Source organism: Vicugna pacos, chromosome 1, assembly GCF_048564905.1.
Source record: "Vicugna pacos chromosome 1, VicPac4, whole genome shotgun sequence".
NCBI lineage: Eukaryota > Metazoa > Chordata > Mammalia > Artiodactyla > Camelidae > Vicugna > Vicugna pacos.
The window spans coordinates 121,017,460-121,037,566 of NC_132987.1; the positions used below are offsets into that span (position 1 = coordinate 121,017,460).

Below are 20,107 nucleotides of genomic sequence, written 5' to 3' on the forward strand. Positions count from 1 at the left end.
CTGGCCCACCGAGGCCGGCTGGCCCTCCGCGGGGGCCTGACCCGGGACCCCGGAAACGCCCTCTGGCCTTGCTCCCGGCTCAGCGGGCGTGGCAGCCCTCGAGGCCGGCGGGGCTGGGTCAGGCCCTCCCCTGAAGAGGCGGCACGCGCGCGGATGTCACAGCTCCTGCCACGCGTGCGGGCACAGGCAGAGCCCAGCCGCGGGGCTTGAGGGCGGCTGGAACGGGAGGAGACCGGCGTTCGGACTTCGCCCTCGTCACCCCAGGGATTCTGACGAAGCCCGCGCCCCGCGTTGTTACCTGAAGACGCTATTCGCCAGCGTTGCCGGCCCGAGCCTGGCAAAATCACACACACACGCACTCCCGGGGCTGAGACACGGTGATACGAGCCGCCCCAGCAATCTCACCCGGCCGTCAGTCGGGTGGACCAGCGGTGGTTCGGACCTGCTCCAGTCTTCCGCGATTTTAAAGTGACACGTTCTTGAAAAACAGCCAGGTTTTCAAGATGTCTGCAAGATGAGCTTGTTAATCGCAATTACTGGCGTCTCGGGGAGGATTACCGAGGTCCCGAGTAGGGCCCACCTAGCCCAGCCTGAGCCGAGACGGGGCGGAGGGGCAGCAAGGGGCCTCAGCCGGCCCTGCCAGCAAGGCGGGCAGGCCCCGGGGCCCGACCGCGTTCTCCCAGCCGCAGACTAGCGCGCAGAGGTGCGGCTGCGGGCCACAGCGCCCAAGTTCCTCCTTTCCGCCCCACGACCTCCCTGTTGCCAAAAGGATTCCGCGTGGTTTCCCTTATTAATCTTCCTCTAGAAATGGGAACGACAGCTCTCCTAGCTGGCCTCTACAACATTTCAAGTTCCTTGGAGAAAGTGAATGCGACCCCGGCCAGGCTCGTGCTGGGCCCCGGAAACCCTCAGGCCGCTTCTGCGGGAGAAGTCCTCCCGGAGGCGTAGGGAATACAGTCAGGGGCCGCCGGCCGCCGGCCGCCCGCGGAGGCAGCCAGTTCTCTTCCTAGTCAATTCCTCCAGTTAAATTATCAGCACTGCTCTCCCTGAAACGCCAGCTGTCAGCGACCTTCTGCTCTGTTGGGCTCAGACAGTGCGAAACAACGTATACAAAACCAGTTGTTTAAATCCATTTTTTAAAAAGTATTTTAACTGAAGTATACTTGCTTTACAAGGCTGTTAGTTTCTGGTGTACAGCATAGTGGCTCAGTCATATGTATACATTTTCATATTCATTTTCGTCATAGGTTATTATATGATATTGAATATAGTTGTTCCCTGTGCTATAAAGTAGGTCCTTGTTATTTATCGATTAAATCCATTTTGATTCTGGTAAAAAGCCACATGCAATACCAAGGAAAAGCACCCACTGTTTCCTGGGTTTGCCAGCCAGCCCAAGGTGAGGGGGTGACTTCTCAGCTTTCCCCTCAATCGGATGTGAAACTCACCCAGATTCGTTCAATGCCTCTGCACCAGGGACTGCCAAACGACAACTCAGCCTGTTGTGTAAATAAAGCTTTATTGGAATACAGCTATCCTCGCTCACTTACATGAGCTCATTAGCTGCCCCTGCTTCTGCACGGTGACAGCACGTCTGAGTATTTGCGACAGAGACTGCAGGGTCTCACAGCCAAAACTAGTCTCCATCTGGCGCTTTACAGAAAAAGAAGTTGCCAATCCCTGCTCTGCTCCAAGTCTCCATTAACTGGTTTATTTCTCTCTCTCTGTAAGAAACAAACTTTATTTTTTAGAACAGTTTCAGGTTTACAGGAAAAAAAATGTACAGCTATCCAGAGAGTGCCCATATGCCCCTTGCCCCCACATAGGTTCCCCTGCGAGAAACATCCTCACTAGCTTGGTGTCTTTGTGACAATTGATGAACCAATTTATTTTGCTACATTATTAGTACTGAAGAAGTCCACGATTTACATTAGGGTTTACTCTTGGTCTTGCATGTTCTACATGTTTTGACATATTGTTTTATTCATTCTTTTTTTATTATGAAAGTGACTAAAATTAAAAGTAATTAAGTTATGAGAGCTGCCTAACGCAACAAGTTGGAACAAGACAGATGATATAAAGAAAACAGTGGAAGATTCCCCCACCTGCCTGCTCACCTGCCCGAGGGCCATACCCACATGGCTGGTGGAGTCCTCCCCATCTGCTCCTGTGCACACAGCACTCACACGCATGGGGAGTCTGAGATTCTTCTGAACATAGTCCTGTGCTAGACATGATATTTCCCACTTCCCTGTGTTCCACGGATATTGTCCTCAATTTTTTAATGGCTCCATTGAATGCATGTGCTGAGGTTTATTTATTATGTATTTAATTATATAATGAATTTTCTTGTCCATCCTTCTTAAAGCAGTTTGGGGAGCATCTCTAGAATAGATTCCAGAAATGGGACTGCTCAGCCCGAGGATAGGGGTGCATTTAACTTTGAGAGAAATAGAACAAGAAGCCATCCAGAAAGCTTGCAGCATTTACACCCCTATTCTCTTGCAAGCAGGGTGGGGCTGAGAAGCTAGATGTAGATCCCAGGACAATGGGAGCAGTTGACAAAGGGTTCACAGGGTTAGGGCAACCCAGGGAGGCTTCCTGGAAGAGGTGGGTTACCAGAAGGTGAGCAGAATTCGCAGTGTCTGGAGGAGTAGAGGGGGTCATCCAAATGAGAGCCCTCCCAAGCAGAGTATGAGCCCTTTGTGGAGCCCGAGGTCACAGGTTGTTCCTTACAAATTTCATCAAGTATATGCCTTCTGGGAGGAAAAGATTTGGTAGTCGGGGCTGGAAATTGAGTATAAAGTGGACCTTCCCTGGGGTGGAGGGCAGAGACACTGAGAAAGGGCACTGTTGTGGGCATTCACGAGACCAGGTGCAGCCTCGCCCTCCCGGGTGCATCTTGGCAGAGGGCACGGTGCTCCCTGGCCCCGTCCGGAGCAGGCAGGTCCTCACCATCCTGCTGGCCTGGGTGCCCATTGTGAGGGGAGGGAAGGTGCGGGAGAAAGCAAGGGAGAGAGAAAAAGTGAACAGGAGGGTGGGCGGGAGAGAGGGAGGAATGAAGGGAGAGGGAAGCGTTGGCCTCTACTTAACCCCCAGGAAGACCTGGACAGAAGGTTCACATCTACTCACACTGGCTCCAAGCTGCTCACAACCCCGAGGGACATTAACTGCAGAGGGAGCACCCTGGGTGCGCGCGTGCATGGAACACATGCAGGGTGCCACCGCCGTAATGGCAGGCAGGGGTGGGGGCCCGGGGGGTTCCAGGGAGGGTGCCAAGGTCCTGGCGCCTGTGCTCCCTCCCCACCCTGAGCAATCCCTGCCCGCACTCCGTCCTCCTTTCCACCACCAGGACCTTGGCAGGAATAACCTTTCTGGTGGTGATTTCCGCCCAAGCACACCTCCCTAAGTAGCAGGCTTGCGTTCTCCTTGAGCGGGTGTTTCTTGTCCTCCAGGCGCTGGGGACGGACTCCCGCAGGGCTGCTGGGAGGGGGTCCCGCGGGGTTTCCCCACCTCGTGATCTTCCGTGGCGCTGTGCTCTTCCCGTCTGTGCACGTTCTTCTGCGTGTTTCACAGTAAAGAAAGTTCTCCAGCTTTAAAAATCTGAAAACCACTGGTTTAGTCCTTCTCAGTACACCGTATCTGTAATATATGCAAGATATAGTACCCTATATATCGTGTGTGTCTCTCTCTCTCTATATACAGAGAGAAACAGAGACAGAGGCAGGGACGTACACCGATACACACACACGCACGCACACACACATATAGCGTATAGTGCATAGCATATACAGACCATATAAAGAGAGGTGTCCCGTATATATAGGTGCATGTATATATATATAGTATATATATAAATATAAATAGAGCTATCTCGTATATATAGATATATATATATAAACAGAGGTATCTCATATGTACACAGCTATAAATGGGACACTTCCACTTATGTGGTCTGTACTATATACAATAACAAAAAGAAACAACAAAATGAAGAAACGCCCCCCAAAACGTGTGGACACGGCGGATCACGGCCTTCAGGTCCTGTGCTTTCCCAGCCGCCCACGTGGCTGTGCCTCCGGGCCCACGTGAGTCATCCCTCCGGCGGCCCCAGCCCCGCAGGCCCAGCCACGACCGGTGGTTGATCTTCCTGGGAAGCCGGCTCGGCCTCATTCATCTCTAAACCCCTGGAGTGACTCACGGGGTCTGCACAAGACTAGAGCCATCACGAGCTTTATGAGGCCGTCTAAGAAATGCTGAGCAATTCAGGCAGCTATGATTAAAAAGGAAAAAAAAAAAGGTTTCCGTCAGCCAGCACCCCTGAGGAAGCCAAGACGCAGGGCACTGACAGCTGTGGTGACGTGGTGTCAGTCAGCTCCTTCCCAGGGATTTAAACAGTTGCACAATCATTAGCAAAAATCACGACGATCACTGTTCACAACCACAGTCTGAGAGTCAAAATTACCAACCTGATCAATAGCCACACATGAACTGCTGATGGTCTAAATCATTTCCCCTGAAACCCAGAATTTTACTCCATCTTCATAGGTCCTTCCTTCCTCCCGTAAGGTGTCAGTGTCCTCGGGCCGCTGTGACAGAGCGCCACACAACGGGCGCCTACAGGAACAGAAATTCCTGTCCTCTCACAATTCGGGAGCTGGAACCCTGGAATCCAGGTGTGGGCGGGATCGTTTCCTTCTGGAGGTTTCTGATGGGAAACCTGTTCCTTCCTCCTCCCACAGCTTCCAGGGCTGCCAGCAGGCTCCGGGCTCTGGGCTCCGGGCTCGACACATCGTTCCCGTCCCTGCTCCACCTTCACTCGGCAGGTGTCTCTATCCAAATTCCCTCTTCTTCCAGGGACACCAGTCAGGGGGCTTAACACCCACCCTGATCCACAACCAGATGTTACGGGACTGAAGTTTATATGATATGGGGGCCCTCTTTAAGGAACAGAACACAAAATTATTAAATCAAAATTAGATGTGGTGGGAGGAGGGTACAGCTCAGTGGTAGATTGCGTGCTTAGCATGAACGAGGTCCTGGGTTCAATTCCCAGTCCCTCCACTAAATAAATAAGTAAATAAGTAAATAAATAAATAGACCTAATTACCTCCCACCCCCACCAAAAAAAAGAGTAGAAGAAAATAAATTTACTTGAAATTTTTTAAATAATCAAATAAAAAGGACCAAGTTCCTTTGATGTAAATTTTAGAATAATATATACTTGAAAGAGATATTAATAGCAGAAGTAAAAGAGAAGTCCCCTGACTTTATAAAACATCTTCTAAAATTAACATTCTGATGTACACACAAAACTAGGCATAAATGTGAATTCACGTTTAGAATGTGAACAATTGACAAGAAATTGCAAGAGCTGTGGACATTCGGATGTCTCTCTTCTGCAATCTTTTTAAGCAATTGACCAGAAGTGGCTATATAGATTGCCTTCTGGCCTCTCCTCTCAGACTACAACACTCTATAGCTCCCAGAAGCCCTGCATACCCTTAGGGGTCATTCAGATGAAGGCCCTGGGCTTAAGCTCATTCATTTCCTGGTAAACCCCCTCTGCCTGCAAAAGGAGGCACACTTTCAGGCCCAGCGGGTGGGAGAGGAAATGAGGGCAGACAAGGGGAGCAGAGCCTTGGCAGGAAGGTGCAGGGTGCTGGCTTGGCCCGGATGTTCCCAGGTGTTGCAGTTGCTGGGGCCTAGGAGCCTGGGAGCCTGGGAGCCTGGTCTAGCTGGACAGTGGTGACCAAGTTCCTCCTTTACCTCTCAGCCTTCTCCTCCTCCCTCAGGCACCGGACACAGAACCAACAACCAGGGAGGGGGGCTTCCTCCAGCAGCAACGTGCAATTAGTGCCCCTTCCCCGGAGCTCTGAGAACTTCACCGGCAGCTCGTAAAGTCCTGCCGGAGCATGAAGGGCACGTTTGAGGTGCCCCAGTTTCACGTCCCTTGTAAGGTGGGACTGTAATCACAGCCCTCCACTGTGATCCAGACAGATGAAAGATGCTAGTGAAAGGAAAGTTGTAACTGGGCCACCTGAAGCCCCTGATGACAGGGCAGAGCCAGGCCCCAGGTTAGACTCTCCTGAGGACCGCCAACCTGGCTGGAGCCATCTGGCCTGATTTGGGAGGAAGGGCAGAGCAGAGCCGAGTGGCAGGGGAGCAGGAAGGCCCTGCTGCCCCAGTTCTCAGCTTTCCGCTTTCTCCCTCGCTCACTCCTCCTTCCTGCTCTGCCGCCTGACCGAGCCCTGTGGCTCTCGAAGGCTGAGAGATGCCCAAGAGTCTGGCTGGGCTGCTTGCGTGGGGCATAGGGGGCTCCTCCCCACACACCCCATATGTAAGCCTGGCCTTTTTAAGCATGCCACAGTGGGGATGTGGGCAGGTTCCCAAACCTCTTCCTTATGTCCTAGAATCCTGTTCATTTGTCCATTCATCCATCTGTTCATCTAGCCATCCATCCACTATCCATTCCTCATTCATCAACCATTATCCATCATCCACTCATCATCCATCCACTATGCATCATTCATCCATCATCTGTCCATCCATCTATCCATCCATCCATCCATCCATTCACCATCATCCATTATCCATTCATCATCCATCCACCATTCATCATTCATCCATCCATCCATTCATCCTTCATTCATCATCCATCATCCATTCATCATCCACCATCCATCCATCTCATAGAAAAGTGTTGAGCCCCTGCTGCTGTGCCTGGAGTTATGCTTGCCTCTGAAGCTACAAAGGTTTTCAAGACCAGAGTCTTGCGGCCAGGGAGCCTCTGGCTACCAAGGAAGCTGACAGCCTGTTTGGTGGGGGTCATCTGCAGTCGTAGGGCACAAGCAGCTTCCCCAGCGCAGTACAGCTGGTGCGATTCCCCCTTCCTTCTCTGGCTTTCAGGCCCATTTCTCAGCAGCCCTGCATTCCAGGTAGGGCGTACCCCTCCACCAGGGCTGCTCCCTCCCGCTCTGAAGCCTGGGAACCTGTAGGAGGAAGACTCCAGCCCCAGGCAAGGGTGATTAGCAGCCTCGCCCCTGCCAGTCTCCACAAGACTCCCCGGAGGCCAGAGCGGCTCAAGAATGCTCCGCATTTTTCTCATTTCAATAAAGGTACAAAGGGTACTTCTGATGTAATGAAGCCAAAAAATCCTGCCCTTTCAGGTGCCTGCTTGGCTGGTGCTGGGAATTGCGTTTGTGGTTTGTTTTCTGTTTTCCTTCGGAGGGGGGACTGGTTTATATTGACAGTTGATCTCTTTGACTCAGGCCTGAGTGATGCCAGCCACTCCGCCCGCCTCCTGACCTGTAGACCCCTCAGCCCTGCCTGGTGATAACCAGGAGCTCGGTTAAGCCCTGGGGCAGGGGGTGTGTGTAAGAGCAAGCGGGGGGGGGGGGGGGAGTGACGCCCGGCACAGCAGAGGGACAAGCTGAGATGCTGAGGCCTGGAGCGAGGGGGCTGGAGGCCCCAGGGGGTGGTGTTAGGTATTTAGATAAGTGGGGGCACTGGGCAGACAGGTGGAGGAGAGGGAGGATGGTCTGGAAGACGGCGCTATGCCTGCCTCCAGCATAAAGGGACTTCACCTCTAACGGCTGCCAGTAAGAACCCGGTTAGAACCCGACAGCCACGCCTGCACGGTAGCAGAAAGGACTTAACCGGACAGGACCCGTGTTCCCTGTATTATAATTAACACTGCGGCGTAGGCGCCCCGGGGGTCTGTCCGTGCACACTGCGGGTGAGGACGGGCGCAGGCGGCAGCGAACAGGACCAAGCACTCCAGGGACAAGAGCTGTCAACGAACCACGAGGCCACCTCTCCGTGGGGCACGAGACAGAGCGGAGACAAAAGCCGCGGCTCCGCCGCCCTGGGGCCAGCCCGGCCGTTCCCGGAGGCGTGCTTTTCCTTGTCTAAATAAGCCTTTCGCTGCACAACGCACCGTCTCCCGACTGTAAACTCATCTTCCGGGTGAGACAAGGACTGGGGTCTTCTCCTTTCCGGGGGGCCGGGCCGGCAGGGCAGCGGTCTCCTGGGGCGCAGCGGGCGTTGCTTGCTGCGGTGTTTTCTTCCGCCCAAGGACAACCCGGCCCCCCGGCCCTGAGGCTCACCCTGTCCTGGGTCTAGCCTTGACACATCGAGTCACTTAGAAGGAGTCACTCAAACCCCGCGTCGGGACGTCCTCTGCTTGGGAACGAAGCTGGCAAGGTCCGTGACCTCGCAGTGTGTCACTCGACCCGGTGACTTACTAACTCCTAGCAGCGCACGGCTGCGCGCCCCAGCCGTGTCAAGCTCGGGTCAGGCAGGCCATGCTCCTCACCTGGCCGGGAGGTGGCTGCTAATGGAGGGAACATTTCCCTGCGTGCCTGGCTCCATCCTTTGTGAGCTGCCCGTGACCTTGGCAAATGCTCCCACTTCTGTAGGGTGCCCTGCTTATTAAACGGTGGTGATGGTAATAACAGTATCTCCCTCGATGGAATGTCATGCAGGTTCATGATGTCAGTAAAAGGCTTTGAGCTCTCAGGAGAAGGGCGCCGTGAGCTCCAAGGTGTTATTAGAAGTAATTGGACCTGCAACTGGGGACACCTTCAAAGCTGCCAGACTCCGTTTGCTTCACCCAGTTTCTCTGTTCCCTCTCAGTCTCTTCTGTCTGCCCCCTCGTGGTTGCTTCCCCCTTTCCACCCACCACAATCACTTTCTCATTCTTGTCTTACTTGTAAGTTACTCACACTTTCCTCCTAACTTAAGACTTTCTACAACAAGCATTCTGCCTCAAAAATTATGGGACTCCAGGCAAACAGAACCGGCAAAGCCCTGGGGAACATCATCTAAACCTCAAGCTAGAGAAGTAAAGGTTGTCCATCCATCCATCCATCAACCATCCACCCATCCATCAACCATCCACCCACCCACCCATCCAACTAACTACCCACCCACTCAATAAACCAACCACTCATCCATTCATTTATCCATTCACCTATCTATCCACCCATCTACCCACCCACCCAACTATCCATCCACACATTCATCCATCCATCTACCCACTGAACCAACCAACCATCCACCCACACAACCAACCACATATTCATTCATCCATCCATCCATCCTTCCACCCATCCACTCACCACTCAACCATCCATCCACCCACACACCCGCCCACCCACCCATTAGCAGGATTGTGCTAAGGGGTCTGAGAAGCAGTATGAAGGCCAGTGCTTTTGGAGTGGAGTGACTGGAGGGAACAGCAGCAGGTGCTGAGTTGAGAGGAGAGAAGAGGGTGACATACCACCCGGAACGTCACGGCTGCAAACAACTCCCATTCTGGTGTCTCAGGAGTCTGCAGTCTGGGCTGGGCTCAGCCTGGGGACTCTTCTGCTGGTCTTGCCAGTGGTCCCTGCTGTGGCTGCATTTAGCTGGCCTGCCAGTTGGGGGCTGACCAGGACAGGGCTGCTGGATGGCTGGCTCCTCTCTCTCCACGTGATCCCAAGGCCTCTCTCCCTTTTGTGGACTTTCTAGTTCTCTCCACGTACCTCTCCGGCAGAGAAGCTGGCCTTCTTACGTCGTGACTCAGAGCACCAGGCATGCAAAAGTGGAGGCTGCCAAGTCTTAAGGCTTAGACCCACCAACAACCACGTCTGCTGCATCCTATCGATTCAAGTGAGTCACAGGGCCAGCCAGATTTAAGAGGAGGGGACCGTGCCAAGGCTTGAATGCTGGGAGGTGTGGTTCACAGGGGACCACACGGGAGAATGGATGACAGAGGGTGAGGACCAGGAGCAGCAGCATCACCTGGGAACTCTGTAGAGATGCAGATTATCAGGCCCAACCCAGACCTACTGCATCGAATCTCTGCGGATGGGTCTCAGGAATCTGCAGGCTCGCTGCCTCTCCACTTGATTTTGAATGTTCACTCCCATTTGAGAATGATGGATCTACAGCTTTGTCAAAAGAAGGAAGCTACTGGAGGGCTCAGAGCAGAGGGCTGGTTAGAGAATCACTTTTACAAAAGGACAAAGGCACACAAGGGACCGAGTGGGGGGCTGTCACAATGACACAGGTGAGAGAGTGAGGGTGACCTGGACCAGGGTGGCGTGGCGGAGATGCTAAGACAAGCTTGGGTTCTGGTTCTGGCTTGGGAAGTGGAGCCAGCAGCATTTCCCCACGTGCGAGTGTGAGATGTGAGTGAGACGGAGGATCTCGAGGTAGGATCCTGCTTCTGGTGTTTGAGAAAGAACGAACAGCAGAGAGGCGGGGCCGGTGCCGTGGGGTGACTGAGCAGAGCAGCGGGCCTTATTCTCAGCCGTGACATTTTGGCTGTTTGGTTACCCTCCGCCTCCCCTCAGCTTGGACAGTTAGAAGGATGGATTTGCCATGTGCTGTGTTGAAGAAGCAAGGTTGGGGTGAAGTAGGTGATCAGGAGTTCAGTTTCAGCTCATTAGATTTGGGACGCTCACAAGACATGGGGGCAAGTGTACAGGTTGAGAACTGGGAGGAGGGGTCCGTTCTGGAGAGAGAGGAATTTTAGAGTCTCAACAAGATCGGTCCAGTTCTGAGACTGGATGAATCCGCTAGGGGTGAGCGTGGGTGGGAGGAGATGGAAGTTGACACGAGGATAGGGGCGCACGGAGGAGATGGAGGAGGCGCGGCCGCTGGGACAGAATGGGAGCAGAGGAGGATGCCTTGGGGAAGCAGAACCGTCTGACAGTCAGAAGTCTGACTCCTACGAAGTAAGCATCTGGTGGTGACACTGATCCCAATTATAGGGACGCCAGTGGGACGGTACAGCTGGTTCTGAGAGTGCAGAGGAAACGGAAGACCGTGGTCTGTGACAGAAGGCGGCTGGGGTGATGCTGGCAGATTGCACAGGGCCCCACAATGCAATAAAACTCTCCCTGGTGTGATGATCTGTCGGTTGATAAACTCTTAGCATCTCCACAGCACAGAATTCAACTGTTGTCATCAGGTAGAAACATGTGCAGCGCTAACAGTTTTCTATGAGTGCATATGAATCTAGCAGAGGTGTCAACCCACCCCCAGAGTAGAAAATGGTCCAAACCAAAGGCACCTGCCCCATTGGGTCCCTCGTGTTCTCCAGCATGTCACTGGACAGCCCTCCTGCGGGCTTGGGAGACCTCGCTCCCCCGAGAGACAGGAAGCCCGCAGCCCAGTGTGCCGGCTGTGGCTGAGACCTGGCTGCTGGGCACTGGCTGTTGCTGCCTCTGGTTGTGGAACAGGAATCCAAGCTGGATTTCCAGATTTCAGAAACCCAAGCTTAGCTGAGGTCACACAAGGGTGACAAGTCAGATGCAGACTCAGGCGTCTGACACAGAGCCCCCAGGTTCTGGGTCCAGTGAGCATCTCACCTGTGACCTCGCTCACTCCCAGGATATGACCCTCACCCCAGAAAGTGATGCCTCACCCCAGAAGGAATGATCTTCTGGCAGGGAAGTGCCTGGGCTGGGGGCAGTCCTCACACACCTGCCGGAAAATGCGATTTTTACCCACTTTCCCTTCGTTTGTTTGTTTGCTAATTGAAGTATAGTCAGTTTACAATGTTGTGTCAATTTTTGGTGTATATCCACTCTCCCCTGCAATTTTCATTGCTTCCAAAGAGCATCCAGAGACCAACTCCAGGTGAAAGCCCACAGCCCCCCGCGCCCCCACAGCCCCCCGTGCCCCCACAGCCCCCAGCACCCCCACAGCACCCCCCGTGCCCCCACAGCACCCCCGGCGCCCCCACAGCACCCCCCGCGCCCCCACAGCCCCCCACGCCCCCACAACACCCCCCGCACCCCCACAACCCCCCCGCGCCCCCACAGCCCCCCACGCCCCCACAGCCCCCCGAGCGGGGACTTGCGTTCCCCGTGGGCAGGGCCAGACTCATGGTTGGGGTGCTTCTCTGGGGGAGCCCCCCACTGTGGTGGGCGTTATATTATAGTGATGCAAGCACAGACCTCCATTGACTCTGTCTTTTCAGCAGATGTAATGAAGATGCAGAGGGGAAGAACCCATCTTAGGGGGCCGCTGGAAGGGGTGGGGGGAAGAGCTGTAGAAAAGGGCCAGGAGGAGTTCCAGGGGCTTCTCCGAGCTTGAAGACAGGGTTGTGAGAAAGCCCGATCTTCCTGGAAACCCCAGGAGGAGCAACAACCCCACCGGCCCACCTCCCGTGGGGCCGTTGGGGCGGTCAGAGAGCATCAGAGGGAACGCACCGCTCCCGCGTCCTGCCCGGCCTGAAGGCCGGCTAGCGTTTCTGTTGGTCACAGGGCCACCAGCAAGGCAGCCTGAATGTTCACTGAATCGTGTCTGTCGCTGTCTTTTTTTTTCTGTACAAATGGAAATAGTCCCCAAGTTCTACAAACTGAAAGCGATAAAACAGCTCTGGAAAAAAATACCCAAGTTAGGCACCTTAGTGGTGAACTTTCCTGAGTTGTTATAACCTCATCGTCTTTACCCCTAGAAAGAACCTTCCAGAAACCAGTTCCTTAGGAGTTGCAGTAGAGCGTTGTCACAGACGTGGTCCCTTCCCTGAGCTCCAGGGGCTTAAAGTTGCTGCATCATTTCCATCTTGACTTCTAGGCCTTCCTAGATTTAGAAGACTCTTGCCAAGTAAGAAAATAATTTTACTTTCCTAGGCAGACTGGGGTTTTCCTCCTAGAGGGTAAAATTGCTTATTAACTGGAGACTTTCAACTTGGACCCCAGATCTGAACTCTCCCGGATACACAGGTGGCCCCGCTGAGCCTGTCAGGGTCACAGGGGCACCAGTGCCTGGGCAGCCTGGGCAGCCTGGGCCCCAGGCCCCTGTGTTTTCTTCACCCCCCACCTCCGTCCGGCTGAAGCCCACACCTCCCCCGTGGCAGTTCCCTTCCTGTCCCATCTCCTTCCTCTGTCATCACCACCCTCCACTTCCTGGCTGGACGTACCACCAGGCCGAATAAAAATGCAGTTTCCCCACCCCACTCCCTGTGACCAAGATCTGGCCGTGGGGTGGAAGTGGACACAGAATGGGCAGTGCCTACACGGTTGGGGCGGTGGACGCGGCCTCCTTTCCTGTCCTGCCTCCTTCTGGCTGGAGTGCAGCTGCCATCCTAGACCACAGACGGAGGCCAACGGCTGGGGACGCCAGACCAGGCATCACCCGTGCGTCAGAGTCGACCAGGTGGCTTTTTTTCTCACCTTCCGGTCTAACAGGGCAAAGGGGCCTCCCCTCAGACGTAGTACATTCTCACGGCTTGTCTGGCTCCACATTTATGACACCAAAGTCATGTTGTCAACAAGACCTGTGGGTGAAAATCCAAGGTAAAATGATGCCGCCGTTGGGTGACGTGTCCAGGACGTTCCAGGCCAAGAGACGGGGAACGGCAGTACTGATGGGAGGGGCAGAAAATGAGTGTTCATTATTCAGGACACGAGAAAACCACGAGCAAACCACGAGCACCAGGAGAGAGCGGAGGGAGTCGGGAAGAAGACCCCAGGGCCAGGAGGAAGCCCCCGGCACCTGCACGCCTCCGCCCCTCCTCCAGCCAGAAGTGCTTCCCAGGTATCCGTGGAAGGGAGCGTCAGGCCCCAGGACCAACCCTGTATCACGGGGACCAGAACCACTCACAGGCTTTTCATTGTTACGTAACCCTTTAAGTATTTCAGCCAAAATATTGACTTCTTCTCTGAAATGTCATTGTTTTTCAAAAGCCCCAAGTGAAAAGACCTCATTCAGGAATTGCTCAAATAAATGCAAATCAAAACTACAATGAGCATCACCTCACCCAGTCAGAATGGCCATCATTAAAAAGTCCATAGATGCTGGAGAGGGCTTGGAGAATAGGGAGCCCTCCTACACTGTGAATGGGAATATAGTTTTGTGCAGCCATTATGGAAAACAGTGTGAAAGTTTCTCAATAAACTAAAAATAGACTTACCACATGATCCAGCAATCCCACTCCTGGGCATGTATCCAGAGGGAACTCTAAATTGAAAAGATACATGCACTCCAATATTCATTTACAACATTTGCAGCACTATTTACAACAGCCAAACATGGAAACAACCTAAATGTCCATCAACAGATGACTGGATGAAGAAGTTGTGGTATATTTATACAATGGAATACTACTCAGCCATAAAAAGGACTGAAATAATGCCATTTGCGGCAGCATGGATGGACCTGGGAATCATTCTAAGTGAAGTAAATCAGAAAGAGAAAGAAAAATACAATATGATAATCACTTATATGTGGACTTAAAAAAAAGACACAAATGAACTTATTTACCAAACAGAAACAGACTCACAGACATAGAAACAAAGTTATGGTTACTGGTGGGGAAAAGGGATGGGGAGGGATAAATTGGGAGTTCCAAGATTTGCAGATACTAACTACTATGTATAAAATAGGTAAATGAGAAGTTTCTAATGCACAGCTCAGGGAACTATATTCAGTATCTTATAGTAACCTATCGTGAAAAAGAATATGAAAAGGAATATATGTATGTATGTATATGTATCACTGAAACATGATGCTGTGCACCAGAAATGAACACATTGTAAACTGACTGTACTTCAATTTAAAAAAAGAAGAAGAAAAGCAATGTATATTAAATAAGGTATCTTTAAACAAAAATAGACATAAACAAATTCAGACTGGTTCCATCCTTGACCTCCTTCCCTCCTGCCTCTTAGCATTGTCAGAGGGCCAGGACTCCCTGTGGCCTCGGAGGTACCCCCGTGAGTCCCTGGGCCCACGGCTGGATCTCCTGCAATGCCTGCCTCTCACCCGGAGTCTCCCTTCCCGCTGACTGCTCTGGGTCAGGCCCCAGCTCCTTCTCCCCCAGCCCAAGAACTAGAAGAACTGGGTTCCAGCCCTGGCTCTGCTGCTGGCTGTGTGATCTGAGCAAGTTACTTCACCTCTCTGGTCTGTCCTCTCTTTCTTCACCTGTGAATTACAGGCAGTGCCCTAGGTCTAAGATCATCTGATTTGAGTTTAAGTCTTAAGCCGTTTATAAATGGGTGCTTTGTCTAAGGATCTGATAAGAACTAATGAGAAAGTGTTAAAAAATTTCATTTCTTTTTGGTTTTAGAATTACTGTTTTATAAACTAATAAGATATTTGTCAGCTCCTGTGTTTCAGATTTCAGTGACTAAGAGTGACTTTCAAAGACTGCATTCAGGGACTGAGCAGCAGCCTTCAGGAGGAAGTCTTCCTGGGGACCCTCAGTCACAAGGAAGGGACAGCGCTGATAGGGGGAGTTGGGGGGGGCCCGATCCCCACCCCAGACCCCAGGCCAGAGTCCCAGCTTGGGGAGGGGCCTCTAGGACACAGGACCTGAACTGCTCACTCCCCCTTACCTCCATTCCTGGCTGCAAAGCCCAGAGAATGAACACAGGGAAAGGAGAGAGACTCTAAAGCATTCTAAAGTTGTAAAGTATTTTGAGATCAACGTGGGACCATCATGTTTACCCCTTGTTGTGCTTCAGAAATGTGGCCAAATCAGAAGACCAGAGACCCGTTTCTCCTTTGCTTTTTGCAAAGCAAGGCACGGATCCCTAGTCCTTCCCAGATTTTGGAAGGAAGGATGAAGGGATGAGGCGGGACGCCCTCCACGTGCCCCAGACCTGGTCCTCTACCTGCTGATTGTTCCCTTGTTACCTCCTTCTGCCCCGCAAGGCTCACTGCTGATGACACCCCTCATCCTTGCAGAGGTGAGGACAGAATCGTGCGGGGAGCCGGGGAGGAACGGGCGGCAGGCAGGAGCAGCTACCGAGTCTGCAGCGCCCAGTGTCAACTACAGACGTGGGCTCCTTGTTCACAAAGTACTAGGAATTTCAGGACATCGACAGCAAAGTTTTAATCCAAGCTGGGGGGCCTTCTGAGCACAGGGCCCCGAGTGTCCAGACCCCAGCAGCAGGTTGTAGGCACTGTAGGTCTTAGGAATGGACGAGGGGAGGGCAGAGGAGGGGTGAGTCTGTGTTTTGCCTGTTCCGTGGAGATGCAAGTTTGTGCAGCTGAGCACCACGGAGGAAGGGGCTGCTCCTCTGTGAACCTCCTGCTTGCCCCACGGAGAAGGCTCGGCACACGGGCAGGTGTGTGGGCCGCACAGAGCCAGACGTGCCGGAGGGGACCAGGGCAAACATCCCTGGGAGTTCAAAGGAGCCGGCCCAGGGCGTGTGAGTCAAGGCCAGTTGAGGAGCCTGGTACGCAGTCAGGAGTCTCCTGCTTGGCCTCCGTGTGATAAACACGTGTTAGAAAACATGGTAAAAACAGATTGTTTTCCTCATAGGGCGACACCGACGCATGAGGAGTGGAGACAGAGTGGGTCCAAAATGTCCCTGGATGAAAACCCAGTCCCAGTGACCCTGCAGGGGACGCTTCGTCCCCCTCCCTGGACACCTTCAAGCTGCCTTCACTCCTTCCCTCTTCATCCTCATAGGAGCCCCGTGAGCTCGGAGGGAGGCTGCCTAGTTCAGGTCAAGGTCAAATGGTCAGCAAAAATCCAGATTTTCTGAATCCACATCGGATGCTCTTTCATCCCACAAGCGCTGGATGGTGGAAACAGCGCGTTTCCCGTAAGTTCTACAGTCAGGAGCCTCAGAACGCCGACCCCGCGGGGCGTGTGAGATCCCCTCCCCTTCCCCTCCTCGCGCTGCGCTGGTTTCTAACAGACTTGTCCAAGGCCATGGCCACTGGAACCAAGGGAAATGAGGGCCAAACCTGGGTTCCAATTGTCTTTCTAAATTCAAACATTGTTTTCAAACTGTTTATTTTTTTTAATGTTGTACTGCTGACTTGTTGTTGTTGTTGTTTTTGCTTAAAATTTAGCTTGTAAAAACGACAAATAAATGTTTCTACCAAATGGGATCATGCAATATATAAAGTTACATAATTTTTTTTCACAGACCACAAATATTTTCCCTTACTGTGGTTTTCAATTGTTTATAATTTTTTTAATAGTAAAATCATTTTTTGGAACAATTCTTTTTTTTTTGAAGATAGCCTAAGATTTCTCTTTTAATCGTGGTACAGTCAGTTTACAGTGTTGTGTCAATTTCTGGTGTGCAGCATCATGTTTCAGTCATACATGTACATGCATATATTCCTTTTCATATGCCTTTTCCTTATAGGTTACTACCAGGTATTGAATATAGTTCCCTGTGCTGTACAGAAGACACTTGGTTATCTCTCTTATATATCGTAGTTAGTATCTGCAAATCTTGAACTCCCAATTTAACCCTTCCCACCCTCTTCCACCCCAAACCACAACTATGTTTTCTATGTCTGTGAGTCTGTTTCTGTTTTGTCAATAAGTTCATTTGTGTCTTTTTTTCAGATTCCACATATAAGTTATATGATATGGTACTTTTCTTTCTCTTCCTGGCTTACTTCACTTAGAATAATGATCTCCAGATCCATCCATACTCTTGCGAGTGGCATTATTTCATTCCTTTTTAATAGCTGAGTAGTATTCCACTGTAGAAATACACCACAACTTCTTTATCCAGTCATCTGTTGATGGACATTTAGGCTGTTTCCTTGTCTTGGCTGTTGTAAACAGTGCTGCTGTGAACACTGCGGTGCACATGTCTTTTCAAATGAGAGAAACTGCTCTGCATTTGACTTGAGGCATCAGTACCCCTCAGCACACTCACGTGGGGGTTGTGTTGATGTGGTTACTGTTTTCATTTTTTATTCCACAACTTTTTCAAAAACAGGGTTATTGAGATATAATTCACATACCACACAATTTACCCATTTAAAGTATACAATACAATGATTTTTAGTGTAATCACAGGTGTGCAGCCATCCCTCCAGTCAACTTTAGAATATCTGCATCACCCAGGGACCCACTCATCTGTTTACTGCCCGCCTGCATGGATTTGTCTAGTCTAGACATGCCTTATAAACGGAATCGTGCGTGTGTGCCCTTTTCTGTCCACTTCTCTCACTGAGCATAATGACCTCAAGGTCCATCCCTCGCACCACGGGTCAGAACTTCGTTCCTTCTTACGGCTGGATAGTAGTCCGCTGGTGGAAATGCCGTTGTCTGGCCACATCCCACGGGCAGATGGTGTTTCTCCCAAGGCCCAGAAAGTCTCCCCCACAAGCACTGCCTTTCAGATAAAGGGCAGTTCTGGGCTGCAACTGGAATGGCCTTGCCCCTGTCACTTCTCGTTCCCCAGGTTAAGTCCCGTCCTGGTCCTCGGCTCTGCCTGCTGCGGAGACGGGGCTCTCTGTAAAGGCGCCCATCTTTTATGTAAACTGCTGAGTAATAGAGCCGGCCAGGCTGAAGCTCCCGTCGGCCGGGCTGTCAATCTTCCAGCTCACACGTGCAGGGATCTCGCTGCTGCCCCACAGAATCCCGCCCTGGAACCCATCTTTAGAGTCACTTCCTTGGGCCACGCCCCTAACCCAGAGCCCAGGCGGGACGGCGCACTTGCTTTCTGGACAGGGTGCGCTGTGGAAATGGCTGGGGGAGAGAGGAGATGGGTGGGGGAGAAGGAGGCTGTGAAAGGCGTGGGTAAAATCGTCCCTGAGCCCTGTCTGTCCTTGAGACCGCGGGCTGGTGGTTTAGTGTCAGCCTGGAAGTGCCTAGCTGAGGGCTGCTGGGAGCGGGGGTCACGTCTGGCAGCTCCTGTTCACCAAGGACCGTGCTCCGGAGAAGGCACACGGGAGTGGTGGCGGCTGCGAGCAGAGGGAATCGGGGTGGGGAGCGGCAGCTGTTGGTGGTGACCCTGAGTGCTGGTGGCAGCTCAGGGGCTCCCCTGTGTGCGGGGTGGTGGAGTTGCCTCACTCTCCACACCCACAGGGGCCGGGCGGGGGCGCCAGCCGCGGGGCAGTGCCTGCGGTGACTGGAGGATGGGCGCCCCGCTGAGCGAAGACATGTGAATTCACCTGTTATCCACCAGGAAGGACCAGACCGCCGGGACCTGGTCCTTCCTGGTCTCACAATCACCTGTCTGCCTTCACCCCCGCCTTGTCCTCCTCCTGGACAGCCAGTTGGCATCCCCTGGCGAGGCCCAGACTTCGGGGTAGAAACTGACCATTTCCAACCTTGGTTGATTGGCAGAGTCATTCGAGAACCTCTCTTTGTATTTTTTTGGAGGTGGGGGTGGCAATTAAAAACAAAATTTTAGAAGATCTGCATATTTGTTTTTAAGGTTCAAACAATCAAGAAACACATAAAATAACAAAATTAAGTCCTCGCCTGTGTCCCTGTTACCCCCACTCCCCTCGGTGACCCGTCTGCAGGCGGCCTCAGACCCGGGCTGTGCGGACACACACGTGCATGTGAATACTGGGTCATTTTGAGGTTTTGTTTCCAAAAAATGGACTCCCACTCTACCGACCACTCTGCTGTTTGCTCTTCTTTCTCTCACACCCAAGGCACAGACTTTCTTCCAAGTCAGGGCCCCAGACCGTCTGCATTCCTTTCAGCTGCCGCTGGGGAGGCTGCAGCGTGGGGCATCTCCCTGATGGTTCTCACAGACGCCCCAGAATCTGAGTCTCTGCCCCGGGGCTGACCAGGCATTGCAGCTCCTGGAGGTTTTCCCGCTGGTTCCAAGACCAGCTGTCAAGTGTCCCCAGGAGGGAGCGGGTTTGGTTTCCTCATTGCACCCCACCCCCACCCCGCCACCAGCATATGACAAATATCATAACTGCTGGAATGTTGTCACATGCACGTGGACAGGCCGAGTGAGGCTCTTACAGAGTGTGGAGTGAGCCCTGCAGGCAGGCAGCCCTGGTGGGAGAGTGGGGAGCAGTCACCAGGCGTCAGTACCTCCATCAGCCCTGTGTGTCCTCTCCCAGAATTCACAATCTCATCCCCACGGGGGTGGAGGAGGTCGTTTCTCTGACCCTTCATGTAAGGCTGGGGGCTCTCAGGAAGTAACATAAGATGAAAAGCCAGTCCACAGGTGGACGTAGGTGGGCGGCTCGGTCATGGGCGTGAGCAGAGGACAGATGTGCCCGCCTACATCCTTCCCAGCCCTCTTCTGCAGAAACAGCTGCTCTGGTGAGCTGCACGGAGAATTTCAGCGGAATCTATTTCTCTCTCCAAGTCACCTGACTCACGACAAACCCTCACCTGCACATTGGCCCCATCCCCAAAGCCCCCTGTACACAG

At 52.6% G+C, this 20,107-nt stretch overlaps 1 long non-coding RNA gene across 2 annotated transcripts; it reads left to right on the forward strand.

The window, feature by feature from the left end:
* The first annotated feature begins 6,979 nt into the window (after nucleotides 1-6,979).
* LOC140685819 (uncharacterized) lies at nucleotides 6,980-10,898 on the forward strand. Of its 2 annotated transcripts, none has more exons than XR_012059274.1 (2): nucleotides 6,980-7,118; nucleotides 9,514-10,898. It is a non-coding gene; the product is annotated as an uncharacterized lncRNA (long non-coding RNA). The 2 variants fall into 2 exon arrangements; XR_012059288.1 differs by lacking the exon at nucleotides 6,980-7,118 and adding an exon at nucleotides 7,431-8,205.
* The last annotated feature ends 9,209 nt before the right edge of the window (nucleotides 10,899-20,107 follow it).